A 7,748-nucleotide genomic window follows, 5' to 3' on the forward strand; every position below is an offset into this window, starting at 1 on the left:
AATCAAGATCAAACACAGATGGGTGATAAAAAACAATAAATCTCACAGCAAGTTTATTTTTTTAATGTAGAGGCTATGATATGGTCCGTAACATAAGAGACTTATCTTTGTTCATTGATTTAGACCTTATACTTCCTGATTAAGGTTCCAGCCCAGTGATTTATCTTTCAGCTAATCCTTTTTCAGCTAACAGAACTATGTGCCCAAAGAAAGATACTTATCACAGATATGTTCCTAATTGTCAGCTGGTTCAATTTCAGAAGACCTACAGGCAAAGAAGTGTCAGCTGACAATTAGGAGAAACAGTAAGAAGGCCTTATAGTTATGTAGTGTTCATGCTTTATTTCTCCCTGTCCAGGGAGATTATGTCCTCATTTTTTCTTAATTGTTTTGGCAAACAGTCAGGTCTGGCTAGTGTTTTGTCTTTTCCAACAGCTTGGCCACACGAAAGTCTATTCAAGATTCTGGCTTTAGAAAGGTGTTGCTCTGATTTGGACTTTGGATGAAAGAAAAAAAAATGCAGTTAAAAACTAGCAAAAACATGAAAGGTGGATTTCAGAAAGCAGAAGATTCCAAAAATAAACTCAAATACTTTCACAATGAAGGTCTTACTATCCTTAAAAGGAATTAGGAACAATTTTCAGATTTGAGATAAATTACATTTTTAAGCAGATTTTATAGCTCTAAAAGAATCTCTAAAAATGTTTGCTTAATAGCAAATTATAGACTACTAGTGAAATCTGCTTTGGGAAAAAATCTGGTTAATCCGGCCTTATTTCACTTTTCTGCAAATGAATTTGAAATTCATTCTATTTGCATTTCACACTTTGGGGTGAATTTTCAAAACATTTACGAATGCAAAGTTAGTATATGCGCGCATGTTATAAAATAGCCTAGGCGTGCGTATATGTTTGTCTGATTTTAAGCTTGTGCGCTACCTTGCAGCCTAAGCCAAATTTGAGTCGTGTAAATGAGTCGCATCCACACCATGACCATTTTCTCCGGTTTGTCCACCAGTTATCCTAGTGTAGAGCTAGGTCCTCCAAACCTCCCTGGTTCTTTAGCCTGCACTCCCCCCAGTTACACCAGACCCCTTAAAACCCATTACATGTGCGCGTGCTACCCAGCACGTACACATGGACGCGTAATTTTATAACATGCGTGCGCTGACGCATGCATGTTATAAAATTTCAGGTCGGTGCGTGCAAGGGAGGTTAAATTTTGTAAATACGTGTGGCGACGCACCGGGGCCTTTCCCAGTCCTTTCCCAGTCCGCTACAATTAAAGAATGGACTGGGAGGGAACTTCCCAACCCCCTACCCTATCCTGCCCTTCCCCTTCCCTATCCTGCCCTGCCCCTATCCCTATCCTAACTACCCCTAATTTTTGTATTTTATCTTTTATTCCTGCCAAATTGCCACTGTACCGTGCGCCTCTAGCCCTGTCCCACCCCCCCCCCCAACCCGGACCACCCTGTGCATAGCAGCACCTTCTCTAGCCCCTGCCCATGCCTCCGGCCTGCCCCTTTCAGGAAGGCCCGCGCTTATGCGCGTACTGGCCTTTACGCACATGGCTGAGCCTTTTTGAAAATAGGCTTGGTGCGTGCTAGGCCCAGCCACGCGCATAAAGGCCAGATTTTATGTGTGTAACCTTTTGAAAATTCGCCCTTAATTGTATGTATAATAAAACAACATACAAAATCAAACATAACAAATTTAGGTATAATCAACAAAATTTTTATGTTCAATTTAAATCCTCCATCCTGCAAGATCAAAAGCTAAGATCTTACAGTATCACTAAAACCTATATTTTAAAATCATAACTTAAACAATAGTTAAATACCTCAGGATATTTTGTCATAAAACCATGCTTTTGATTTCTTCCTGATTCTCTTATAGTTTTTAACCCACAAATCATAAAGAATTATATTCCAGATTTATGATACAAAACAGACAAATGCTCTATTACTGGCTATAGATAGTCTAGATCAGTGGTCCCCAAACCTGTCCTGGAGGGCCACCAGCCAGTCGGGTTTTTGGGATATCCACAATGAATATGCATGAGGGAAAATTTGCATGTTATGGAGGCAGTGCATGCAAATTTTCTCTCATGCATATTCATTGAAGATATCTCAAAAACACGACTGGCTGGTGGTCTTCCAGGACAGGTTTGGGGACCACTGATCTAGATAGAGCCAGGATGGAAAGGATAGTAGCAATTGTTGTGACAATCTCAACATCCTTGTTGGCACCTAACATGTAAAGAAGTTGACAAATTACTTGGACTCACCTTGATATAAACATTTAAAAATCACTTTGGCTCTGACTGGAATCCAGCGTAAGTTATATATAATTGGTGCCACAGACTCTCTTCTTTTCCACCACTAACAGCTTTGCTGCTGTATTCTGAATTAATTGGAGGTGTCAAAGACTTGAAACTGGCAACTCAGTAATCAATTAAATTTGTAACCATAGAATCTATTTTTGAAGCCAAATTACTTCGAAGTAGGACTGAAGTTGTTAAATCTGATGCTTCAACAATCAGTCAATCTGGAGTCCAATTTCATCCCAAGGCTAGTAAATGTAACCCTTAAACTGAGTACTGAACCTAACCTAAGGGGCTGTATCTAACCCTCCTACTAATCCACAAAGCCTCCACTTTCCCTGGATTAAGTCTAAGTCTATGGTCATTCAGCCATTTTCAGACAGCTTTCAAGCATAGATTTAAGTTTGCCATTGCATCAACTGATTGCTGTCAATGTAGGTGATCAGCAGTAGGTCATCAGCAAAAATATGGCATGCAATGCCATATCTGTGGATGACTTCCACTAGAGGAGCCAAATAGACATTAAAGAAAAGTGGCAATAATATCAAGCTCTGCAGTTCCTTGTTCTTGAGTTCTCCCTGTTAAAAATGAGGTAAATCAATCAATAACAATTCTTCTGAACTAAATCTCCATCAGATGTTTAAAAGCAGTCCATGATCAAGGGTATCAAAGACGATGGACATGTCAAATAGAACTAAAAATAAATCCCTTCTTCTGCATCACTGGCCACTGCAATGCAACAAGTACTGACCCAATCCCTCTCCTGGTGTTTATAGGACTCACAGTGGCTCGAAGCAAACCTCCTGGCCCTTTTATGGAGCATATCTCTGCCCCCAAAGCACTGCTTTGAACTGAGTAAGCCACTCCCTTAACTCCTCCTGCATTCCCCCAAAGCTTCAAAGGGCAATGACCCCTCTCCCATACCCAAGAGCTTGACGATTCTGATAAATCTCCATAGGATTCGCTTCATGGATGATTTATTTGAATTGATCACGAATTATTGATTTATATTACCTTAAATGTTATAAAAATTACGATAAGTCTGAAATGTGTATTTACATGTTTTTATGGGTAATGTGTGTTGAATGTATGAGGAGGAGTGGGTGAGCTAGATAGATTTTAATTGTCTAGATAGATGTTCAATATGTGGTGACATAAATAAAATGTTGAAAAAGTTATTATAAAAAAATAAGCTCTTCTTTTTTGTGTGATTGAACTATTGTGTTAAAGTAGATTTGGTGAATTTTTCCCTTTGTGTCATTATACCGATGGTCCCAAGCAACAGCAGGCCTCATCACTGTCAACTCTTGGGCAGTGGGGAATCTCTATCCTGTACACCTTTATGACTCGTGCACAGCCTGTATGAGCTTTTCACAGAGGCCACTTTCTGGGATGACACGGTCCTGAAGCAGGCTGCAAGTAGACAGAGCTTAATAATCATGAGCTGGGTTGTGGACAAGTGATGCAGTTCCAGTTAGCAGTAGAACCTATCCCCTATAATTAGCATGATCAAAGTGTCACCTAATCTATGTATTCAAAATGTATGCAGCTACATAAGGCAGATTCACTGTGTGGCAGGCTCACTATCTAGTTACCAATAAATCTTCTACAGATAAGTGGGTAAGTAGGCCTCCAGCTAGAAAAAACAGAACATCAAATAGGGATCCTGGCAGGCCTCCTGCCATCATCCGCCCCCAGGTATCATCAACCCGCTGGCCAGGACCCTTCCCCAATCCCATTTATTTAGTGAACATGAAAGGACCTATCATGACACCACCATTTGCCCTCCCTGCATCCCCAAAAGAAGTTGATATCCTCAAACACCCCCCCCCCCCCAACACCACTATCTCCCTGCAGCTGAAGCTCTACCAACCAGGCACATCCCTTAATACCAATACAAATAAGCCCTCTCCAGGTACTTGGTAGGAGAGTCTCAGGTGCCGGGGTAGGGGGGAGGGGGGAGGGTACACTATAGGCAGATATGTACTCATCCAGCAAAGTGGCACAGCATATATAAGCTCTGATGCTGCCAATTTATACACTCTCCTCTCGACTGAAAGAATCAATGCTGTCAGGCCAAGGTGGAAAATTTGGTTAAAATGCGTGAGGCCATTTCCTCCTCGCCTACACATTACCACAGTTATAACATCCATCATAAAGAGTGGAAGCACAGGATTATTTGTAACCAAAGTCAGTTGTGCTAATTGGGTGCACACACTGTGCATGCTTTGATATGTGCATTGGTGTACTACGGAAGATGGTACACAAATAGGTGGTGAAATCCAAACTACAAAGTGGATGCAGTATAGTAGGGTGGCTAATGTAACCCCAATATTTAAAAAGGGCTCCAGGGGTGATCCGGGAAACTACAGACCGATTAGCCTGACTTCAGTGCCAGGAAAAATAGTGGAAAGTGTTCTAAATGTCAAAATCACAGAACATATAAAGACATGGTTTAATGGAACAAAGTCAGCATGGCTTTACCCAAGGCAAGTCTTGCCTCACAAATTGCTTCACTGTTTTGAAGGAGTTAATAAACATGTAGATAAAGGTGAACTGGTAGATGTAGTCTATTTGAATTTTCAGAAGGCATTTGACAAAGTTCCTCATGAAAAGCTTCTAGGAAAAGTAAAAAGTCATGGGATAGGTGGCTATGTCCTTTCATGGATTACAAACTGGGTAAAAGACAGGAAATAGAGAGTAGGATTTAATGGGCAATTTTCTCGTGGAAGGGAGTGGGCAGTGGAGTGCCTCAGGGATCTATATTGGTACCCGTACTTTTCAATATATTAATAAATGATCTGGAAAGAAATTCGACGAGTGAGGTAATCAAATTTGCAGATGATACAAACTTGTTCAGAGTAGTTAAATCACAAGCAGATTGTGATAAATTGCAGGAAGACCTTGTGAGACTGGAAGATTGGGCATCCAAATGGCAGATGAAATTTAATGTAGATAAGTGCAAGGTGATGCATATAGGGAAAAATAACCCATGCTATAATTACACGATGTTGGGTTCCATATTAGGTGCTACAACCCAAGAAAGATCTAGGCGTCATAGTGGATAACACATTGAAATTGTTGGTTCAGTGTGCTACGGCAGTCAAAAAGCATAGAATGTTGGGAATTATTAGAAAGGGAATGGTGAATAAAACGGAAAATGTCACAATGCCTCTCTATCACTCCATGGTGAGACTGCACCTTGAATACTGTGTACAATTCTGGTTGCCGCATCTCAAAAAAGATATAGTTGCGATGGAAAAGGTACAGAGAAGGGCGACCAAAATGATAGCTCCCCTATGATGAAAGACTAAAGAGGTTAGGACTTTTTAGCTTGGAGAAGAGATGGCTGAGGGGAGATATGATAGAGGTGTTTAAAATCACAAGAGGTCTAGAACGGGTAAATGTGAATCGGTTATTTACTCTTTCGGATAATAGAAAGACCAGGGGGCACTCCATGAAGTTAGCATGTGACACATTTAAAACTAATTGGAGAAAGTTCTTTTTCACTCAAGCACAATTAAACTCTGGAATTTGTTGCCAGAGGATGTGGTTAGTGCATTTAGTGTACCTGTGTTTAAAAAAGGATTGGATAAGCTCTTGGAGGAGAAGTCCATTACCTGCTATTAATTAAGTTGACTTAGAAAATAGCCACTGCTATTACTAGGAACAGTAACATGGAATAGAATTAGTTTTTGGGTACTTGCCAGGTTCTTATGGCCTGGATTGGCCACAGTTGGAAACAGGATGCTGGGCTAGATGGACCCTTGGTCTGACCCAGTATGCCATGTTCTTATGTTCTTATGAAGCAAAACTTAAATCCACCAGTTTATGCTGTTCTCAAGAAGTTTTGTTATAGATGTATGATAAGGCAGAGTTCAATGATAAAGAAATACATTAGCAGTCCCCCAACACGGACCGCGCTTCAACAAACTGCATCGGGAGGGACCAGAACAAATAGTTGTAGACACAGAATTTAGTAATAAAGCATTTTCAGGGATGATGGAACTCCAGCAGGGCCTATGACATACACATGGACTTGCATTGCACTAAAGAAGATAACAACAAGCCCCACATCACCCCCAGCCACAGATATAGACAGAGGCTAATACAGCATGTAACTGACGCAGACACATACAGACACATACATCAGAACTTGGGACATTGTTGATTACATACTACCTCCAGAATTTTGTTTACCTATTGAGGCCCAAATATGCTGTTCCTGGCCTGTTCATCATCAACCATCAATGATGTCTGTGCCAAGCTTGTTCCTATCTGCTATTGAGGTAGTCAGAGTCATAGTTTCTCAGAGAAGATAGTCTAACCTGGCAGTCTGACACTCATCTGTCAGAACCATATACGCTCACTGATTTTGTCCTTGTTACAGACATGGGCCCCTCCAAGCCTCAGTGTCCCATATGCTTGTCTTTCTACATAAACACTGCAGAATACATCATGACTACCACATGATACCTCTGGGAGCAGTTGGCTTATACATTTTGCACTGTGCTAGGCTTCAAAAAGAGGATTGATGTTGACTCCTGAGGGTATCAGCTGACAGCACCTTCTCTAGCCTTACTGCTATGCACAGAGCTGATGAGTGAGAGTCTATCAGCACACATGCTTTGCTCTCATCATTCACAAAGTCCAAAAAGCTCAAACACCACATGACACACATCCTCTAGGACAACTACTATGCTATATTGGCCACAAGTAATGGGAGCCATGCAGACAGGTAAGGACCTCACACCTAATAAGACCTGAAAGTTCATTAAACTGCTTGGATAATGACTATTCTGCAAGCTTGTCTCCCCTGGAGTCTACAGCCTATGTACTTAAGGGTGGCCACAGATAAGATAAGGACTGCAACTGCTACTAGCAAATGGAACTAACATATTACTCTGCCAATTTTCTATGTACCTACATAAAGCTGGACAGGCAAAAGCCCTTGCTGCGCCCTGTCATCTCAATATCTTCCAGTGACTACTTGTTATTAGCTTCTAACCCAGTTTTGCCTTGAGTTCAATGAGGTGAACCTTTTGTTATGTGACATGTGGGTGCTGTTAAAGTCATCACTACAAAAACCCTGACCTATTCATTTCAGAGGTGACTTTCAACAACATGTTGAAGGCATGACACCATCCTATTCCCAATCCAGCCTTCAGATTGTCAGATCAAGATCCTTGTATAGCCTCCCCAAGCAGCTAACATAACCAACCTGGCAGCCCAAGTGCCAAGGCCCTCACCATCTGTACATGAGAGTTGACAGTTTGCTTATCTAGGGATAGCAGGGCCCAGCTCTGCATGGTCATATGCAACCCCTATAAGATATGTTAGCTTGCAATGACCTGTGAGAAGTTCAGAATTGCCACAATATATGACATGTGCTTCCCAAAAGGATGTAAGCGAAGGTCTGCTAG

The sequence above is a fragment of the Rhinatrema bivittatum genome, chromosome 3, assembly GCF_901001135.1.
Source record: "Rhinatrema bivittatum chromosome 3, aRhiBiv1.1, whole genome shotgun sequence".
Lineage (NCBI taxonomy): Eukaryota > Metazoa > Chordata > Amphibia > Gymnophiona > Rhinatrematidae > Rhinatrema > Rhinatrema bivittatum.